Below are 23486 nucleotides of genomic sequence, written 5' to 3'. Positions count from 1 at the left end.
CGTTAATTTATGTGGCGATCTGATGTCCGATAATATCGCAGATGTCGAATATATGATGAAGGTGCACGGCTAATTATCTTTTTTCATTTATTGAATTTCCCTCGTTCTATCGCATAAAACCTCACATCATTGAAGAAAATATATACGTAAAGCGCATGTGAAAACTACCTGATAAATCTCAGCATTATGTGAACGTAGAATTTTCTATCGCGAAACGAAATAATCTGGCTTTTTCGACGAGGTGATCTAAACGAGGTAAGACATCGTAAGAGGCAATGAAATCATTCGACTAATGGAAGAAGAACGAAAGAGGAGAGAATTGGGCGGCCAAGGCGAGGATACGAAAGAGGAAAGGAGAGGAAGAGAAAAGGAAACGGAAGACGTTGGAAGAACCTTATTTCGCTCGTTCATCCGCAGGAGTGCAGATTCTTAATAGAATACTCGATGAATGTATTTCTCTTACGAGACTAAGACCGGTTAGCACAAAGTACTGTTGGAAGAGAAGGAAACAGCGAGAGGTAGTAGCTATACGACGACGAGAGAGAGAGAGAGAGAGAGAGAGAGAAAGAGAGGAGGGGGTAGGTCTCAACGCGATAATAAATCTGTGCTTAGCTCTGTGACAATGGGTCGAATGGAGGAAACAGAAAGAAGGGTTTAAGCCGCGTCCTACTTACGCCGCGAGGATACTCTCAAATGGATCGCGCCCGAAGAGCGGATTAATCCGTCAAGAAAACGGATTTCGCGAACATTCGGCACGAATAGTGCGAAGCAGCGGGTTTGATTCTCGCGTTCATATCTTCGCAAGAAATCGGCGAAATGGTCTTGATTCTCGTCTTGGTGATAGTAGCAGAGACGAAATTGAAATAATCAAATCTTCAAAGAGAAAAAAAGAAAGAGAAAAAAAGAAAGAGAAAAAGAGAAAGATACACTATAAATAATTGTATGTTGTTTTTTATAATTTTGCATATTAATTTTAATTTCGTTCAATATAAACAGTCATTCTAATGGCAAGTTTTCTATTGTATAGAAATTCGTTTCCTTCGAAAATGTATGAAAAAATTGCAAAATTTGAAAGAAACGATAGAAACATCGCAAAAGTTTTGATGTTACACAGACAATTCCCTCTCCGCATTCTCTATTTTTCCGCGCTACTAGATTTTACGATCAAATTTTTTGTTCGTGTTCGCGTATTCCGAGTTCCCGCAGAGCTTGACAGTCGGGAGTGTCACCGCGTGCATTCAGAAAATGTCGTCGGTTTGGTGTCACCCTTCCTGAGTCGCGCTCACCTCAGAGAGGATCACCTGCATTATACCAGCAGATAAGACAAGAACATGTAGAATGCAAGCGACTGTTGGCCGCGTCCTTGGCTAGGTCGAGCGTGCGGCCTCGAGTATGCGGCATTGATTGAGCCGCATGTGTGCCCTTGAATCTCGACTTTTCTTTAATGTCATTAAATCGCGCTAAGTATTTCCCCAACGAGACGCATACCATGTGTACGAGATCCGAAATATATGCGTTATAGATTTCTTTAAATTGTCTTTGAGTCTCTAAAAAAATATTTATTTGAATTATCCGCCTTGTTTTACGCAAAATTTTTTTAATTTATAAAGAATCATGTTAGATGCTGCTAAATAAATAGTTAAGTTAATTAAATTATCATATAAAATAATCTTTCTGACGGTTTGTCAGTTTGCACAGACTTGCAATCGTCCATTCAAATATTAATTGTCACAAATCGAAATTGCGGCAAATCGTAGAGGTATGTATTGATGTTCACCAAAGAACACCAGGAAAGAAACTATCTTGTGACCAGTCGAAACCGGTCGATGAGGTACGATGGGTATGTCTGAGAAATGCCGTCAGCCGGCCAGCTGATCCTGGGAACAACGCCCCGCGACGATTTCTTGCTGGAATTAGGGCCTCCTTGATTTAAGGCCGACCAACGCGTTTCTCACACGCATTCGCAAGGGCATCGGATTCGATTCTTCGATTTGGTCGACCCGAGGATTGCATTCATATTAATGATTCGACACCGTCGCGGCAAACCAAACGATCCGATCGGAGAATGTAAAGGATGATTTAAACGAAGATTAATATAAATTATAAAATATTAATAAAAATTAATATATATTATGTATATGTATATATATACATTCAAAGCAATTTTTTAAATACATACATATCCTATTTGTCTCTTTTAAAAAAATTTATACAACATATAGAATATTTAATCATTAAAAACATATAAGTACGAAGATTAAACGAATTTTGATTAATATAAAGTTGACTTAATAAATTAGACAAATAATAGTGAAATGATAAAAAAATTATGAAATATTATATTAATTATAATTATAACGTATGCGTTAAAAGTTACGAAATATATCTGCTATCTTTATTTTGACCGTCAGATAGTTGGTGAACTGATACCACAGTAGATATAACCAAGCGATACTGTGTGCTTTTTGAGAGGCGACCTGCCGAGCGGTTCCCAAGATCGTATGTCGATTGGTCGGGATTGTTTGCGAAATTCCTTCGATAGTATTCGATGAATCTATTGAGGCACGTCGCCTGCAAGTCCGAAGGACTCGGTATGCCGCTGTCGGTCGTTAAGCGGGTCGTCTTTGCTATTAAGAACCCGCGGATATATATAAAACCGTCTCGGGAATCCCTCGGACTTAACCATCACTTAGATGTCCGGCGCGAATGAGTCCTTCTTAATTGTTTACGCAATAATTAAGTAAACTTAAGTGCCCCCGATTCTGCAGATCGAGCAAAGGTGAGCAAGAAGTCTGGCCAATTCTTGAAGCGGTCAGATTTCAACCATCAAGTCTGATTATATTGAAAGCTTAAAGATAAACTTTAGTCAACTGTCTAAAAGCGAGTGTCTCGATAGAATTTTATTATATAAATTTTGCAACAAATTATACTTGTGCAAAATAAATAATTTACGCTAATTCTATAAGAGAATTAACCGATGATCTTGTTAAAAGTTAGTTTCATCGGAATATTTTAATTATACATAAAAATTATAAAAATACAAGTGTCAATTGAATCTGCACGTATACTTTGCAGAAAATACAATAAATAAAATAATGAGAACACGCCTGATGGCAGTCTTGATTATTACTTCTGAACGAATTCGAGCAAAAGGACCAATTTTCGTTTGCAACTTCACCGCGAAAGGCGAAACGTCATTTGCAGGTAATTACAATAGCGAGCTTATTCCTTGATAGGTGGCACGCACGCCTCATTCCTTGGCCACGTGGGACGCGGGCGGTAAAATCGGGTGGGTGAAGGGGAGTGTGTGGGCTACAATGTTCAAACAAATAGGAAGTTTGTTCGCCGGGAGTACAATAGATGGAAACCGAATGATATGTCTAACTAAATACGTTACCGTACGCGTATCAAAGGGAGAACCGAACCTTTATGATGGTTTCTGGCTGGCTCGCGTCTCCGCAGTCTACCGCTCGCCTCTCTGTGGTCACGTGTGTATGTACACACGTACACGCGCGGGCTTTATACGAGCCCGCGTCCTTATATACACAGGCGCACCGATGCTTTCCAGACGTTGCATCAATTGCAAAATTGAAATTTCAGCATCAACAATAATTACTATTGTCAACGCACCGACGCTACTTCCCGTTCGTTACCGGATCCGGAGTGGTTCTCATCGGTCCGTCTCAAAAGCTCGATATGACGATATATTCAATTATTAAATTTGCTTTGTCTTTTGACAATCATATTGATTTTATACTTGTTTTAAAAGTCCTCGGACGATAATATAATCTTGTACCATTAATCTCTCAAATTTTGTTTCTCTGACACTCTTAATATTTTGCTATAAAATTAATTTAACAAAAATAGGTAATTAAAATATTAATATATATATCGATTAATATTGACTTATCAATTATTCATTTACTATCTTGTGAAACTGTTGACAATGTAAAGTGGATACCTTACTGTGCGTATTATATAGTCCGCGGTATATATATAGTTTCTTATATTATTCAAATATATTTATATAAATCGGTAAATGCGCGTATATTGAGGATCACTGACGATGTCGAATGTCAGGGAGCGAAACTTTGCCTAAAGGCTTGGAAACATCGTGAAATAGGTAGGTGTTCACAACAAGTAGCGCCGCTTCCGATATGTTGTCGGTGTATATGTCGCGTGCATTTACCGTTTCCGGTTTAGCCACCGTGTCGACGTTCAGTATCGCCGACGCCTCCGCCTATACACTAATATGTCAAAGGCAGACAGGGCAATAAGGACAATTAACACAGCCTCTGTGACGCGGCACTTGTCATCTTCTGGATTCCATCGTTATTTGGAAAATAGCTTTCACCTTCTATTAACAGTATATTTAAAGACAACATAGCGACATGCAGCGTCATGGTCGATTGTTATCTTTTCAATCGCAAAAACATTCTTCTCTGGATTTATTAATAGCAGTTCTAATAACAGCTGCCTATTGCAGACACAATTGTTTCATAGAAACATTAATTTGCGATCCCGTAATAATATATTCTCGATATAAATAGTTGTAAATCAATTGAAATAAATTAGATAATGAAAAAGTAGCAGAAGCTTAATTTTTATTACGTATATTATTACTATTGATTAAGGCGAACTTTTCCGCGAAATTAACTACTTTGCCCAGCTTATATTTCACGTCCCGATCATTCTCTTCTCGTTTCCTAGTGCGTTCTTAATCTTCTTTTTTTTTCTTGCTCGTCGCAGGGGAATCGGATAATTTCAAGAGTTCGTCTGAACTACATCTCGACCATATGGTAACCCGTCAATGTTAAGTTTCATTGTCGGTCGTGTGCAATTTCGTGGTAGTGAACGCGCGGAGAAGAGTCGATAAGTTACTAAACTAATTAGCAAGATTGCCGACAAAGACGATCTCTCCTCGGTGGCTACGACAACCGCGTTCGTCGCCAAGCTTTTTACATCGTCTTCCCGATGCCGATGTTTCCCGTTCCATCCTCATCGGCCGATCGCCGCCTCTCTTCTATTCGATTTTGTCCTTTCTCTCTTGGCGTCATCCCGCGAGACTGTTTTTCTTTTTTCACATCCATTGGCTTCCTTTTGTCCCTAGCATGTGCGAAAGGCATGGTTTCCCACGGGACACTGTTCGAGAGTCACTCTTTTTATCACGTACACGTAATCGTGTTAAGATCGTGCGATACATTTATGGCCGAGAGCCATGCTGTTATCTTACAATAATTGCACAATTCGTTCTTGATGAAAAGTACGATGAAAAATGTGTTACATACGTTACTCAATTTTTTAAGCAGATTATTCTGTTTAATTTTTAATCTTTCGATATTTTATATACAAATTTGACAAATTCTCGATTGCGATAAATTCTTGACAAAAGAAATATGCAATGATACAGTGATCTGTCTATATATATTTTGTTACAACACAGCTTTCGAGTCTTACGACTGCTTTCGATATCCTCGTCGGTCGGCAGATGTCCGCCATCCGCAACGGAAGGGTTGCCAAGCCAATAAGGGGTTGCCAGAAGATGTATGCGCTAATAATCGAAGAAAAAAGTGTCCAATGAAAGAAATTTACGGCTGGCACTAATTAAGTAAAGGGGATCCGACCAGTCATCCCCCTTTTATCCAGTTGCACTCGCTGGTCGCCGCGCTGGACCGTCCCAGCGGAAGGATTAATTAATTCAGAATATATCAATTAAGAATAAGGTTTGCTTTTCTGCATGGCGACTCTCTCTCGCGCGCCGCGTCGTCCCTCGTCGTCCCTACGCCTGGGCCTCCTCTTCTATTGCAAATTGGACGTGAAAAATGACGCCTTGATTAATCTCGCGGATAATTTAAAAACGAAGGGGTTGTCGGCGCCGCGCGCGCGGCGCCTCTCCTCCACCCCCGTCGTGCCGTTGAGCTGGATAAAAATTCAAGACGCGAAATTGCCAATCAACGAAGGGTGTGGGTGGCTACAGAGGCGAAGGCGTCGACAGGGCGGTGGTGAACCGATTCGCAACGTACCCCGACGGGTAATAACGTTAAAAAATTATCCCTCGTCTGAATTTCATCGGTTCGCTTCGACGCGCACACCCTGGCACCGGGTTTCGCCGTTATTTCGCTTTTTCTTGATTTCTTTTGCCTGCGGTAATTCGCAGGAGCTAATAAAGCGAGAGACCGAAACGGCGAAATGAGAGGATGAAATAACTATAAATATTAACTACTGAAAGAGATTGAATGGAATACGATAGAAAACAGATTTGTCATTTAAAAAATATAATTAACAAATTAATCTTAAAATATACCACGCTAATTATTTGTTAATTTTGATTATTCTCAGTTATTAGTATTGCGACTAATCTCTTTTCGCCTAACATTTGATTTTGCAAGTAAGCATTTTTATTTTTTGTAATGGACTATATATCTTGAAAGAAATTCATATATTTTTAACGGGGAAAACTTACATGAATATATTCTAAATTGCAGAAATCCTCATCTCAGTTCTGTGGTAAACTAAATAAAAGTTAATTGAGTAAATGAAGATTTATTCGCAATGAAACGAAGTTGTCGTATAAAGTGCGAAAAGTAAGGTATGACTGTGTGGAAAGTATAAAATACGATTCTCCAAGGTATTTGGATGCCATCCGCCATTATTTAATAAGACACCGGACTGCCGAGTCGAGGGCGAAGAAGGGTTGAGCACGTCGGAGCGAAGTAATTAAAAAATGTACCGCGATAAAATAATATTGGCTACAAATTGCGCCGTGCTCAAGCGTGCCCTTTCGTCTTTTATATAAGATATAAAATTTTATTCGCTTTCTCTCCCTGTGTTTTAAGTTCATTCTTTCTTCCCTCCATCTAGACAGCGGTTCTCCACTAAAGCAGTATTTACTCGTCCATATCTTCATTTGCATTAAGAACAAATCTTAATCTGAAAATAACCGTCTTAACTAAGACACACTCTCATTGCTGAAGGGCCACCCACGTTAACGCTATTTTAATTTATTCCACGCAAATGAGAAAATTTATAATTATCCTCATAATTACGCTTATATTATGTATAATGCATTTAACATTAACATACAATAACAATTATATAAATTATAAAAGAATTTTAAAGTATAGATTAATTACTTATTAAACGATTAATATATCACGGAGCTTATTCTTAATTATTCGATCGTGCAATTTGATCGTTTGACTGTGCGTATATTTGATTCTATATAAATATTGTCAAAATATTTTACGCACTATGTATGTACATTTATTTTCAACGCTCGTAGAAAATGTTCAAAACCGACGTTATAATCACGTGTGTAAGTAACTAAATTGAATGAAATAAATTTGTAAGTGAATTGAGAGAGACATAAATCACGTATACGCGATAAAAAAGTCGATGATTGATCGACATATACTAGCTAAACGATTTCACACCTCGAGGTGCGATGTACGACACCTAAACAATTGAAAATTGTGAAAAAAAGTATCGGCTTATCTTTTTTAGTTTTTATTTTAGTATCGAGTTTCGTCAAAGCCACGCGAGCTCGAGCGTGTCTTTTAAAAAACTATTAGAGATAACGCGAGAAGGACGCAAAGAGGATAGAAAAAAGATGCGAGAAGAAAATCGGGAACGTCAAGACGCGAATGTTTCGCGAGTCAATGAATGAATCTCAACTCTTCTATTCGATCGAGAATCGAGCAAGTTTAATTATTGGTCAACTATTTATTAATTAAATTTATTATTAATTAATATTAATTAAATTTATTATACAATTATATGATAAATTGCGATGTTAGAAACGAGTTTTGCACTACGAATCGATTGCGTGTAAATGCGCGTTTATTACAATACGCATTAAACTTTGCAAATGCATCACCTTTTTTATTTCAATTGAATAATCAAAATTACTTCGAGAAATACAACTTTGCGCGTCGTATTTATATATAAAATATAAAAACCGCATTTTAAAGTATTATATGATTAAAACAGCTACTATTACTAATTGATTATCACATGCGATTGTTTAGATTACGAAAAATGCATTTCTCTCCCAAGAATATAATAGCCACACAATCAAAATTTAAACATATAGCGCTCATGAGATGCCCATGATACATTCCACGTAGATTATGTGTTTCATTGCATCGGAGCAACAGTATCGCGTCACTTATTATATACGATTGCGCACACACCTTGATAGCTACCTGCGACACCTAAAGATACAAGTATATATATATATATATATATATATATATATATATATATATATGTATATGCACACACAGCCGCAGGGCGTCCGCTCGTTTTCATCCCGGGAAGGCGACGGAAACGTTATGCAAATGGGTTTTTGCGGGGAGAACTTTCGTCGGCAGTAAAGAGAGATAGAGAGAAAGGTATATAGAGGATGAAGAGAGGACGGCTGAGAAGGGTAAAGAGAAATGACGGGAACGAGGGCTACTCAGCGGGGTTGAAGCGGGGCGAATCGGTCTCCTCCGCCTTCTCTCCCGCCGCGGGATCGGCCAAGAGCCCGGATCATTTTTACCGAAATTAAATCGAAAATTAGACTCGCATTAAAATGCGCTCTCGATAGGGCTTGCCCGAATCGCCGGTGGCTGAACGAGCGGAGTCGGAGCTCGTATCCAGGAGCGTGGAGAAGGAACGGCTGCGCGAGAGGATCCAACGAGGACGCGAGGATGTACACGGTATGAGAAACGGAGGAAGATAGATAGAGGTAGACAGAGGGAGCTTCGGGGGTTTAAACCGAAGGAATTCCTTGCTCATGCAAATCAGAGATTCGCGGGAGTCGGAGAAGAGAGGAGGGATTGTACGAGTTAATCAGGAGCCGCTCACGCGGAAGCTACAGGAGCGTAGCTGAGAACCGCTGTGAAGTAAGAGAAGATAAGGAGCATTAAAGATCCAAGACCAAGACATTCTTTGGATTTTCAATCGGGCTGATTCGCGAGAGAGACTCCCGGGATCGTTCCAAAAGTTTAATAAACTTGGAGCTCCGATGTATCTTAACAAATTCGGCATTTGATGACAAAGTTTCGAAATCGGAATTATATTTTATCTTGTATTTGGTTTATTTCCATCGCTACCAAATGTATCGATAAGCCGGTGAGATAAACGCTCAGGAAGAAGTAAGGTAAGATGCTGAGCACTTAAAGGCAGAAAAAAGGTAGAGGAGAAGGACAAAATGAAAAAAGTTCGCTCACGCACAATCGCGTATAAATCAGGGTGGTTAATAAGTAAAAGCAAAGGGTTAGGGCTAGGCTCCCATAGTGATGCTGGGTTTAATAGGGAGAAGGGATGGGGGATGCGCTTACGGGGGGTTGGATCTGCACCAGGTCCAATTTACGATTCATTTCGTCGAAACGGCCGCCACCGTCGGTGCGCCTTATATCGCCATTTTACCGATCTGAATAATTAATTTTAATAACGAATTTCTATCCACCTAACATTCCTCCCCCGCGAATCCCCTACTCCCTCGTCGAACTCGGTTACTAACCGCTCGCTTCGCTCGTTCTTCGTGGCCGAGAAGAGCGAATGAGGAAAATTTCTGCTTCGGACGTTTGACGTAAAGCCTCTATTGTCGGATACATTTTTAATCGGCGAGGGAAGCAACGAGCTTGGCTCACGATCCGCAGCTTTTCTGATACATTCTCGACCCGCGTCTTAAATCTACCCTGAAAATCAATTACGCGACTCTTTAAGGAGAGTTCCTCGGCGCGATACATAATGCTGCCTCTCACGAGACTTTTCTCTCTCTTTCTCTCTCTCTCTCTCTTCTCTTGCACATTTTTGAGGAATTTTTCTTTGTTGTTCGACCGCGAGCACAATTTTCTTGCCGCGGGCACGGCACTTCAAAGATATGCGATATAAACCTTGCTTATATGTATATATGTATAGCTTTTAATTTCTTCGCGATTACAGAAAATCATGTGACACTCTATCGGAAAAAATAATTACAGCAGCATACATAATGCTACTAATGTATATGGTATAAGCAAATATTTAAACCTATGTACTTTCATTTTTTTATTTCCTGAAGACTGCGATTTGATAAAGTCGAGACGCACACATGTGATTCGAGAAAATAATTATATATGAGAAATAAACAACGAGACACGTCGGGCATTAAGCCTATCGATTCAGTGTTACGAGCCATGTACTAGAGATCGAATCAGCGATTGAATATATTTATTCGAGGCTATCGACGCGCGTTGACGACCATTCCTACGCGCGATTAACGATCGCGGACGTTAAATCGCTGACTTTCGAAGAGACTCGCTATCTCGGTCATGTCAGCGGTGATACACGAGCCTGCAGCGGATAGTTAATTGTCGGAGAATTCTTCTTGTCAGTTATGGCATTCCGAAAGCCTTCGATACCGGGAGATCATTGCACTAAAGTTAAAGGCCAAACCGGCATTATTGCCGGTGTTATTATCAGCGCTTGCTTTTATAGTATGAAATTATATGGACGTGCGTGATTAAGCGATCATGATTGCGACTGCGTATCGATTTTCCGTATTTACTTTCATAGCAGTCTTATTTGCAAATTGAATCGAAAATTATCAATGAAATCTTTAAGTTAAAATAATAAAATTTACAAACTTTTTTCAACTTTTAAACAAAATTCTAATTATAGGCGATAATCTCTATTTTCTCCTGAAAATTCTCGACAATGTTTGGTCTACATGTGTGTCGAAAAGTTATAAAAAATACTCGCAAACAACGAAGGTATCGACCAACCTGATTGGTGTGTCGCCCATGCGAATCTTACGAGCATGCGGCAGTATTTGGCTATGGTGGTAAACGGTAGTGTTGGTGGAGACCAGTGATATACAACGCTATCACCCTCGTATTTACTGCAGTGTCAAACCAGGGCGACAACTTGGTTACAAATTAGTGCTTTGCACCGCGCGCACGGCCACGTCCCGCTCTTACACCGTGCGTCCGCTGTGTATGTATATGTATGTATGTATAATACACCGATGTACGTATATGCATGTACCATCGGCGGGTCCTGCGACCGGGTATACGAGTCTCGTATGTTTATGTTCTTGGCAGCTGCGCGGCAGAACCTTGCCAATATTGGTTCTCAATTTAATGATCAGCCAATTGCGCGCAACTTTTCCCGCGTATTCTCGCCAAGGAAACTCGTGAGTCTGTATAAAGTTGCCACTTGCCAGCGAAAAGTTTCCGAGGCATAGATTTGAAGATTTTGTACATTGTGTGTTGTGCTAATTTTCAAAATTAATCACACGGATCAATAAGTTATTGAATATAGCAGCTATTAATAAATACTCTTGATTTATTGTATGAAATATAATTAATATAGTGATAATACTGAGATTTCGCATTTGTATTTTGTAAAAAAAATTATAGGTAATCCTCTCTTTAGTGAAATATATTACGATAACATAAAATTATATTAAGTATAATATTAATATCATCATTGATTATATACTTTCCTTAATAGTATAGATATAATAAGGAACAAGTATGAGTATTAATTACGATTAAATTAATTACGATTTTATTCCATTTGTAGAACACACACATAAATAGAGAGAGAGAGACTCGAAAATAAACGTAAGCTGAATTCCGAAAAATTAATTCGACTCTAGAATTAAAAGCCATCGATGCAGTGAAATTTCACGCTGTATCACGGTTTCTCAGATCCTATTTTGGACTTCGAACCAAGATGTATGGCATCGATGGCTCGATAGAAGGGACTGAGAACCTCTTGCCTTGTGGAGGAGACGATATATCAGCCGCGGGTCAACAATGTGTAAGCGGTATCGTTCTCGAACCCCCAGGTCGAGCGACCTAAGTTCGCTCTCGGTGACACTTCTGGAGTTTCTGCTTCTTGGACGGTGCACACTCGAGATATATGTTATTGGCCGCGCGTGTGAATGCACGCTATGTACATACACGCACTGTATGTGGATACAAGAATCTATCTTGGACGTGCAGATTCGCTAACTGGAAAACTTTTAATTATTCCGAGATAGTCGTTATAAAGAATTAAAAAAAAAAAATATTCTCTTTTATGTATTTTCTTCTATATTATTTTATTAACTCTTTTCTAAAAATTTTGAAAAATAATAAGCTTTGTGTATTTGAGATGGGTTAAAAAAAAACAAGCTAATTTTATTCTTGTCGCAATTAATAGAAATAAAAAAATGCAAAATAAAATCACATATACGTTGTGTGATCTTAGGAGAAGTAATTAAAATACTGCAATATCCTATTCATAATTATGTATGCTTAATCGTCACTTAATTGCTTCCGTCTTTAATCATTCTGAAACTACATTCAGGGATTACATCATTAGAGCCGATGATTATATAAGGATATCGCGTGTTTCTGACTTATTCCTCGTTTTCTTAACTTTTGCACGTGTGACAGAAAAAAAAGTATGTCCCGAGGGGAGACCCGTGCTACGAAAATTTGCCTCGTCATTAGCGCGAGTTGATAAGTGTCGCGAAATGCGTCGCGCGCGACCACTTGATCCGCCGGCATTAAAAGTCAAATGCAACAGATCCATTCACCGGTCATAATTACGAGGAAACCCGGTTGCTGCGCGCATAAAAGCGTTCGTTATTAAAAAGTTTAAATGTCTATTAATTACTCGACGTTATGCCGGGCCGCGCCGAAGAACTGTATAAAATGCATTTAATTATCGCGCCGCGCTGAATGAGGGAAATCAATGGGTTTCCCTTTAGCGAAACGACGGCGAGTGCTTTTTTTTCTCCTCAAAACCTCAATTTGTTGCTGCCGCACGTTACTCCCCCGCTCGCCACACTGTGCGGTCTTCCCCGTTTACCCTTTCCAGTTACGCCCTCGTGAACCCATCCACCGGTCGTGCCGGTAATAAGGGCGACACCTGAATCCGTGATTACATCGCGGCAATGAAAAGTAATTTGTCGATTCATGGCACGATGGACCCGTTCGTTCGATACCGCTCCTGCAATTTCCCACTTTTCACGAATGAAAAGCTTTCCGCGCGCGGGTCTGTCCGTCTCGGAGAAATATCGTGTCCTTGTATTTCTTGCACTTAACATGCTGCTCGAGAACGATTCTGCTGTATACGTGTCAGACAAACATTTATAGAAAAATTATATTTGGCATTTCTGCGGCAAAAAGATACAGTAATGTATATATCAAGAAGATCTTGATATGTACAAGATAATAACATTGATAACGTCCTTATTTAATTGTAATAATTTCCATGTTAATTATGCTTTCGTGAAATGCATTATTTAATCAGTAGCTCTTTAGCATAATAAAGTTTTAATGTAAATTAATTGATATCAGATCCGCGCATTATGATTTCATCCGACAAACTTTGCAAATATCGCGAATCTCTTACTATCGAAATCTTTCCACGTTCGAGGATATTCGAAACTGATTCTAATAGTTAAAGATCGCTGATGCGGTCGGCGGAATTTATTCTCAGAATGGAGAAGAACGATGAGGATCTAGGTTGCTTATAGTCCTGTTCTGCCGGGATGTCAGTGAGCCCCAATCGCTACTACCTTATATTTCATGTCAAAGCCTTTCGCATTCCTGAACGCCACCTGATCCATGTGTATCCCCCTTCGAAGTCCGGCTTTCGAAGTCCATCGTCGAATTCGGGTTTCGATCGCGCGGCGCGAAGGGATAACGCGCCGTAGAAGAATCTTATTTCGAGAAATCGAGCCCGATCGTAAAGTGTCATAATTTTTTTCGACACCCGACTCGCGCGTACCCATATCTATACGACGATCAAATTACTTCCTCCAGCCGGGCGCGCAATGAATGCGCGAATATCGACGCGGAACAAGCAGGTGCATTAAATGTCAGATACACCTTAAGTGTAGGCCATGTGATAAAACGTAACTATAGAAATATAACCTGTTATATAAAGTCTATCTGCATTAAATACGTACATATGTAAAATTATTTTCCAATTTAATTAACTTTTTCTCATTAGTGTATCTTTTTTATGATACAAGTAATAATAATTATAGTAACATATTATTAGTATTCAATAATATCAAGATAATTTGACGAATTTCAGTTTGATTCCATTATTTGTCTAGTTAGTAAACACTTCTCGTGAGAAGATCGTGTTTTTTTGGAAGTCCAGTTGGTAGTATAACACGCTATTTCTATTCTCTTAAATGATTTAAAGACGGAGCGATATCGATTCTGTACGCAACAGAATATGATGTAGCGTATACGCTCGATCGTGATATCTTAGGTCGTGGATATTTTAAGCGGTACCGAGGGTATCGGTCGCCCTCCCGGTGCGAAGACGATTTAAGGTCTACTGGTTGGACCCAGCACACCCATGGTGGTCTATATCAAGACAGAGGATCCACTCGATACACAATCCCATTCTCGGTATCCAGCTTATACTGCATAACGCCTATTCTATCTTATTTTTTCGCGCTGATTCAAAGATATATTCGACGGAATCATTCACCTTTCTTCTCTCTCTCTCTCTCTTCTCTTCTGAATAAATATATACAACAATAAAATTTATAGAAAACTGTTACGTGCTGTCAATATTATCTTGATTCCAAAGCAGCACTTATAAATAATGAGATGCTATTTTTAATTTCAAGATTTTGCAAGGCATAATAATAATTAAAATATTAATTTGATCATCATTTATATAAGTATTCTATGAATAATAAATGCATTATTAAGGATATTAATACCGCAAAAAGTGACAATTATTCACTTTACATTCTATTGCTATAAATCACATGTTTCAGATAGTCAATGTAATCTATATTTTAAAAATAAAATAAAATAAACACACGCCCTTTCTCTCGGCGACGAGAAGATCTACAATGTATCACGATGCTGCACGATACACGATCTCGAAGCGGGCGATCAAAAGGTGAGGGGTGGCCCGGGGTAGAAGTTTCAGTGCATTTTGGTCACCAGCGATAAAGCATTTTTATGTCCTTTCCGGTCGTTTGATTTCGAGATTAGCCGGGAATTTTGGGCGAACCCGCATATCACCGTGATTTACGTCGAACCGGCGTTTCGACGCGAAGGACGCCGGTCACCGCGACCTGGTAAAGGTAGAATTCTCTTAAATTTCAAATTTATACGCGCCGTCTTGTCATAATCTTGATTCTGACGCCTGCTCGCGAAGCTATTCGCTTGTTCCCCATCCTACACTGACACAGGGTGGGCTTATTTGTCAAGAATGCTTTCGCGTCGCGTGAACTCGAAAAAAAACAAAAAAAAAACACGCCGAATAGAGGGAGGAAAAAGAAGCGTGACAGAAAATGATGTCACGAAGGATATGATAATACTCTAAGTCACGAGATGACGACAAATTGAGTCTTCACTGTCGAAACGAGGAGTCGAAGATTCAAATGAAAAGAAAATGACAATGTATTAATCGTGATTCTCACATCGAAAATTAAGCGTAAAATAAACAGAGAAGACATAATAAAGTTAAACACAGATATTGTTTACCTATATAGATTCCCCAAATTTATAAAATGTGCCGATAAAAAAAAGTACTCTCAATCAAATATTTTAAATGTAAAGAAGATTTCGCGACATTGAAGATCAAGGTACCGATCCTAAAATATATACATATTTCTTAAGATACTTATAAATTTTATCACACAAAAATGTCATATAGTTATATAGTATAATATATTATAGCTTTTCCAATAATACTTCAATTTATTGAATTTTCGAGATACTTGCTATTATAATTGTCTTCACAGCCTTTTAATAGAAACAGGAATCTCTCGCGTGTATTAAATATGAGCTGTGAAATATTATCAATGGTAGCGGCCAAAGGCCGATCGGATACAAATTATCCGCGCGCGTATCGTATCGTGTCCGCGAATAATCGTGACATCGTTACAGACGCAAGCAAAAAAGACGAAAGGAAGAAAATCGAAGAGGGAAGAAATAGAGGCGACCCACACTCGGACTTTGCGCGCGCGACAGGTACACAACACATATATATTCCATCCCGGGAACGAACCCTTCGAACTCCATCGGCGTATCGCCGCAACCCGAGAACTCGCTCGCGCTTACGAGGCCCACCATGGGCCCATAAATATCTCATTTTTATTTTGAATGGGAAAACGAACGATGGGTCGACGCCGCGCTTCCCTACCCCGCACTAAATCAGCGTTACTTTATTAAGTATTACCTTTAGTTAACAGATACTTAATCAAAAGGTGCACGCGGTACGCCACTAATTTGACTTTGGCCCCCATAAATATTCGGGGGACCGTTGAATGTACGGGCCTGCGCGTCCTGTACCGGCCAATCGGATCCGACCGATGTTTGTTGCGCTCGAAATACCGGACGTGCGGACCGACCGACCGACCGAACGACCGATGGACGGACGGACGACCAATGGCTTTGTACCGATAAAATACTCCTGTAATTAAATGCGAGCGGCGCGCATTCATCTAACTGCCTATACGCGTTCCTGCGACGTAACATTATCGATCACCGCTTTCGGAAATTTATAAAACATGGTCGACGTACGGGATGCGTTCGGATAGGAAAATGAACAGCCGATAAATCGAGAGTAGCATTAGGGATATACCATTTGTTATCTCGATCGTTCGGTCTAAAACATCTTCGATTATTGGCTTCGTTATTAAGCGCATTTTTTTTCGCGAAAGTATATTTATCGCGCATATAATAAATTATTTCTGGTTCAATCTTTACGAATACAAAATTGAATTTTTTTAAATATTAGATGTAACATGCTTAGATGTAACAACTCGATCGAGTGATCACATTTCGCTGTACGGTAGCTTCACTCTTTAGCGAACGCATACGATCTGCTGCGCTTCAGCGAGACTGAGCTGCGGCCGCAGTCTCCTCGTTTATTGTACATAGGGACGCGGAAATTGTGGCCAAAGCAAAGGCGGTCGACTCGCGGTTCGGTAAACACTAAACACTCGTTAGCGTATAGATTGAAACGCAATCTGTATTCGGTGCGGCTACCACGGAGGAAGATGCCGAGAAGCAGCGCAGACAAAGAGAGATACAGATAGAGATAGAGAGAAGGATAGGGAGAGAGCGAGAGAGAGAACCGAGACTAACTTCGCGGCGACGCGAGGGAGGAAGAAGGGCAACATTGGGGGTTGCCGGCGGAAGGGTTGGTTCCACAGCCCAAAGAGCCCGAGGCCCCCCACTAATTGATTTGTGCTCCAGCTTCAGTGCAGACCTCTCTCTAACTCTCCGCTCTATCTCCTGCCTTCCTCTCTTCTCTGCTACACTGGTATCGGGACACTGACATAGGTAAATCCACACGCGCTAAATACGCCGCCGCTTCTCGGCTACCACGACCGCCCTTTCCTTTCCGGTGGAGGAAACAGAGGTCACTCCTTCCGCATCAAAGCTTCAAAGGACTGTTATCTTACGGGCACCCGCCGTGGACGGCTGCGTGCAGAGGGTAGCTAATTTCGAGATACGCGCACACTTTCGATGGCACCCTTCGGCAATCATGCAGCAAGCTTTATAAGCCAGCACGAGTCTTTGATAGTTAGCACTTTGATATATTAATTATTAAGTTTGGTGGAATCAATATCAGAGCTAAATGTTGCGATACGAATATAAAAAGGATATTAAATTTAAAAAATTATATTTTATAAAAAAACGAAATATTATATTCACATATTTGCCCAACTTATTTCATGACACGACATAACAAAATGCGAAAGGGGACATTTCTATTTTATTTCGTAATGATATTCATTATTAATTGCGTGGTCGAGCGACGCCTTCGGGTTCATCGTTTAATGTAGAACGTAACGAGGCGCCGGTGGACTCTTTGTTCCACCTTCGGGCTGTCCACTCTGCTTTCGTTCTGGATTTTTTCAGTCTTAGGTAATATTCTGAGTAAGCGCCCTCCCCCGCGCTCCGCGTCCCTCTCGCTCTCATCTCTGTCCACGGGCTAACGCAAACGAGCTTTCGCGCAGCGTGTGATACCTCCACCTTTGCACGTAATGCGTATGCACACGTACGTGGAAATAGGTATTTTACATATGTTACTTTGACACCGAGTCTGGTTAAGACGTCTCACGTCGGCGATGATTACAGCGGCGCGCTGCGCGACGACAAGATAAACATGATTCTGTACGCGCGGATGGCTCTGTGAGATGCGACCTAACCGTCGTATTATCGTCATTTTCTCAGTGTTTCAGGTGATCGAGACAAAGTGACTAAAAAAACCTCGCAGCACGTCTCGCGCGTTTATCTGTGTGTTCTACAAATTTTTAATTTTATTTTCTATACTCTTGGAATTATTTTATACTCGAATACTTATACAAAATAATTTAACATTCAAAGCATTCTTGTAAAATACAAATATCTATTTCTATCTACTATTTTTATTCAATAATAAAAAAAAATTAATAAAAATTGTTTTCTCTGTTTATAGAATCATTTTTCAGTCAACGCAACTTATTTAACAATTTCTTTTATTATCAATTATCACGGATATCACATAGATAGTATATTGTGTTTACACGTACCTACTAGACGGATATCTAAGAGTCGCGTTTCGCGTCAACAAATGATAACGACGAAGACAAGCTCTGTCCCTGGATAATTGGATGAGCTCTTAAACACTGCAAATTACCCCCGCGGCGACTTACTTATTATATTACGAATCATGTAGGACGACGAGAACGGGGGCCGTGGAGGCAGAACGGAGGGACGCAACGTCCGACTACGGTGGCCGTTTATATTATAATTTCAAGCTACGATTACTTTGCCTTTTGTCTCTCGACAGGCGCACGTCGCGGTCAAAGCTCAAAAGCTTACTTATTATTTTCGGTCAAAGCCACACGCCCGCACCGCCTGGGCGACCTTTTTCAAGCTGTCGCCCCGAAGGTTGATGGGAAGGGTCCGTTTTCGCGACCGCAAAACTGCTCTCGTCGGCATTCGTCCAAGAACGAGATCGCGCAGTCGATAATCATTCTACTCAAGTAAAAAGAGAATCGATCGGAAAAATATTTATAACACGATCGCATTCGAACCAAGTGGACAAACGCAAATGGTTGCAAAGCGCAGCTTTGCTTATATCACAGATCGCTAATCTTAAGGTTAACCCACGGCAGAGGAGTTCCGCCTACGGAGTATTCAATTTGAGTGGAGCGAATTGCAGATTCTCACCGACTGCCCGCGGGCTTATTATCGCACTTTACCGGGTTGAAACATCGGGCGAAATTGCTTCTCTACCCTGGCCGATTCGCCGTGTACAACGATTCTAAAGCGGGCTTTGCAACAAGCTGATACGATCTACAATTGGATACTCGGGGGTAGCTCAAGCAACAAATATGACATCGCGACCACATAATATTCTTACATTATAACAAATATTTTATTCCATCCAGTAATTATATTCTTGTACTTTATAGAGATCTTTGCAATTTCAGATATGATTATTTGATAGATTACTGTTGATTATGCATCAAAATTAACAACCGTTTTATTTATAAATACGAACACGCAATATTAATAAAATATAAAAGTATGATAAAGAGAGAGGGAGAAATGTAGAAAATTAAGAAACTTAATTAAAGTCATCATTTATATAGATTTCTTCTTTTTAAATTCGAAGACGCGAACGAAAGCTAAAAGAGCAGGTCCAAACGCGACCGAGAGGCCGAAGACGATGAATCGCTATTAATTGATCGCTCGTGAGGTAACGACGAAACGATCGGTGGACCCCGTAGGGTGATAGGAGGCAACAGAGGCGAGGGATGTCAGGGAGGTAGGAAGAAGAGGGGAGGGGAGGGTTATTAAAAATGCCCTGAAATATCCGGCGGATTAAATCGTCTCATTTGCATAAGATACGGTCACCGTAAACGCGAATTTATGGATATGTGAACGTATAGATTCGAGACCGAACGGGATAACTGCTAATAAAGGCTCATCCTGGCAGCAAATAATGAGGGGGTCCCCTGGGTGGCGTGGCGCCACGATATCCGACTAAATATCTCTCGCATGAGCTTATACCGTACGCTACATTATTGCCGCGAGATACGTTGTAAACATTCTTTACTCGATTCGCGTTTCCCTTCTTCCTCCGCGCCGCCGCGCTTCATTTCCTCTTTAGCTCGATCTTTCCTTCGACTTATGATATTGCGCATCGAGATATTTTCAGCTTTTTCCATATGCAATAAAATAATGCAAGTTATGCCCGCGGTGCTCGTGATCAATAAACGTTAATTCATGCAGCCCGATATTACGATCGAATTTATGCATTGCGATTAATGGTGGTAATATATTTTGATGGCTCTTCTAACATGATATTCTTTTTGTGTGTGTTTTTAGTTTTTATCTATATAACATCAAAATTGTTGAGAAATCGTTTTCTACTTTTCCACCAAGAATAGAAAATGAAATAGATTTAGATAGACGTAACACTAATTGTAAGTCATAGCAAATTAAACTTATAAAATTCTTTTTCCTTTTAGATTTTAGACGGATTATTTTTGTAAGTTTATATTCATGTATAGTCATTATTGATCGAGTTAAACAAATTACTCCTTCATAGTTTTTTGCTGCTACGAATGACAAAAATATTGCATCCTTTAAAAGATATAATAAAATAAAAAATTAAAAGGATACAATAAAAATTTAAGAAAAAAATGCACTTAATATTTAATAACGCACTTAAAATTAAATGCTATTAGTATTCGATAACAAACTCGTTTTTGTGTGTGGATTGAGATATTAAAATATGATTGGAATAAGATGTTTGCCTTTTCCTCGAATGCCTAATGCAACATATGCGCGGATAAAGTAATGGATTAATATGTGTGAAGAGTGCTAACACAAATGCTAACACATATTACACACGCATCAAGTGCGTGAAGCCAACGGGAGATACCTGATATCAAGTGCAGTCACATCTTCCGTTAGTATAGCCGACTCGTAAAAGTATATTACGACATGCATGATCATAACGTTAAGCACGAATGACGCCGATAGTCAGTAATCCTACACTTAACGAAGTTTTCGCGATCGCAAGAAGTGACCGTAAATATCTGCTTGTTTGCTCAGATCATTAGAATTTCATCCTATTATCGTCGCGTCGAGAACATAGTATTTACAATACTTGGATATTTAAGAAGTCATTTATAAAATTTATAAAATTTATAATAATATAAAAAAAATCGTTATTTTTATAGTAATATCTTATTTTATTAACTGTAATAATAAACATGTAGGTAGATAATGCCATTAAAAAGTAACTCAATAAGCTTCTTACAATTATTTTCATGACATAATTTATTTGAATAAATTATTTAAATAAATTATTTGATTAAATTATATCATAAAAATAATTCTAAGAAGCTTATTGAGTTATTTTTTAATGGAATTATCTACCTACATATTTATTACTACAGTTGATAAATTAAGATATTACTATAAAAATAAAAATATTATTATTATTAGAGTACCTTACAACTAGCTGAGGTGGCGACAACTTTTCTGAAGTCTGCCCGACTCTCGGCAACAATCATAGATATTAACCGCAATATAAGTCGATATACAATGATTTAATAATCTCAATTTATTAATTTCAAGATAATGAATTTGTGATATATATTTATATATAATATGCCGATTAATTTGAGACTTCAATTCTCTTAATGTGTAATAAGTATAAAAAAAAAAAATGGTAAATTTAGACATCAAACAATTTATAAGAATAAAAATAAGAATAAAAAGAATTTTACCGATGCATCTATTATTCTTATTATTGCAAATTATATTATAATTATCAGAGAAAGAAGGTATATTCCTAATACTTTTATCTTATATATAATATATGTATTAAAATATTTGATATAATTATCACAAATACATTACCTTAAAATTTTTTTAAATAATTCAACACTCACCAATTTGATGTTCAACAGCGTAGTTGTAATATACATGTTGATCTGTAAAATATAAACATATAAATATTATATAAAGCAATTATTTTACTATTTACTTTCACTATTAAATATTTTAATTAAAATATTTTACAATAAAAGAATCTAGTTACGCATTACATAAATAATTATATCTACATATCTCTTAAATATAATACAATGTAGAAATTGTATTTTACACATATACAAATATTTATTATTATTAAATTAGTAAAAAAAATTATTATATTTATTATTAAATATTCCAAGTATTTCAAAATATAAAATCTAGGATATTTTATATTCATTATTATACAACAATGTAAAATTTGACATTATCGCGAAGATTAATAGATAATCTCACAAATAACAAATGAAAAGTTAAATAAATTATAAATGATATTTACCCTATCGTTGCTCCACCGTTGCCCGATGCCTCCCTGGGCCTCCGACCTCTCTCTCTCTCTCCTCATCGTTCCTTTATGGCACTCACTCGAAACACTCGCGTTACTTTTTTCGTTCGCGACGAGCAGCGACGCCGGGATTTTAGATATTAAACATTTTCGACGCGTTTCGGTAAAACGCGAGAATCGCGAGAGCTTATTCGCGCGCGAATAAAACCGATGCTCTGTTTTTGCGTCGCCGCTTTTTTCAAGGCTCACTTATCGGAAGGCCTCATCGAACGACGATGATGCGGCGACTACTTCACGACGTACTCCGAGTCGCCGATATTCCAAGAAACGGGCACTACATTTCAGTATGTTTTATATATCACAATTCAACGACGTAGAAATCGGATCGACAACGCAGAAAAACTCCGGAAAACGCGGAAATTCGCGTCGAAAGCACAACGATAATTCATTCCGCCCGTGTACATAGAAGACTCGCCCGCGTAATGTACTCGCCCGTGCGATCGCGATCACGATGTCGGTACACGATTTCGCGACACGATCGGCTTTGTACGATAATTAAGCACGTAAAAACACTAAATTCACATTTGTACTGTCGCGGGCCGGCGATAAGCGCGCAAACGTTGATCGCGAACAACCGAAAATGTACCTAACAACAGACAGGCTTGTGCCAGTTACGGGACGTGCAGCACGACAAGGTCGCAAAGTCGTAATGGCGGCGGTCGCGGCGTACGTGCCAACTCGGAGCTCGGCTCGGCTCGGCTCGGCTCGGCTCGACTCGGCTCGACTCGGCTCAGCTCGGCTCGGCTCAGCTGTTGTGTCTGAAACATATTAATTTAATTTTTATAACATATTATTTTTTAAATTAATTAGCAAATTGACTCAATCAAAATATTCAAATTATGTGTTTATATATGTGTCTGTCGAATATCTCATAAACAATGCAGTTTAGAAAATCAGCTGATTAAAGCGTTAATTTGTGTGCTAATTATGTTTTGAAATAATATGTTATAAAAATTAAAATAATAATGTTTTAAATAATGTTATAATACTTTAAACTCGATTAATATTTTTGACAGTTATCAGCTGATTTCTGTCAAAAAATATCAATCGAGAATAAGATATTATAACATATTATTTACAAC

The 23486-nt window shown here is 38.9% G+C and overlaps 1 long non-coding RNA gene across 1 annotated transcript in view; it reads right to left on the bottom strand.

The window, feature by feature from the left end:
* Positions 1-22645, bottom strand: part of LOC145942283 (uncharacterized) — a 92913-nt gene extending 70268 nt beyond the window's left edge. Inside the window, exons 1-2 of the long non-coding RNA XR_014426344.1 lie at positions 22339-22645; positions 21917-21958 (exon numbers count right to left, since the gene is read on the bottom strand). This is a non-coding gene — a long non-coding RNA (uncharacterized LOC145942283). The remainder of the gene's footprint in view (positions 1-21916; positions 21959-22338) is intronic.
* Between the last annotated feature and the right edge of the window lie 841 nt (positions 22646-23486).

Source organism: Prenolepis imparis, unplaced genomic scaffold (genome assembly GCF_030444845.1).
Source record: "Prenolepis imparis isolate NDT839.2.m4 unplaced genomic scaffold, iyPreImpa1.0 SCAF_10, whole genome shotgun sequence".
NCBI lineage: Eukaryota > Metazoa > Arthropoda > Insecta > Hymenoptera > Formicidae > Prenolepis > Prenolepis imparis.
Note: the sequence above shows the minus strand (reverse complement) of the source record. Positions and strands in the feature narration are given on the sequence as shown.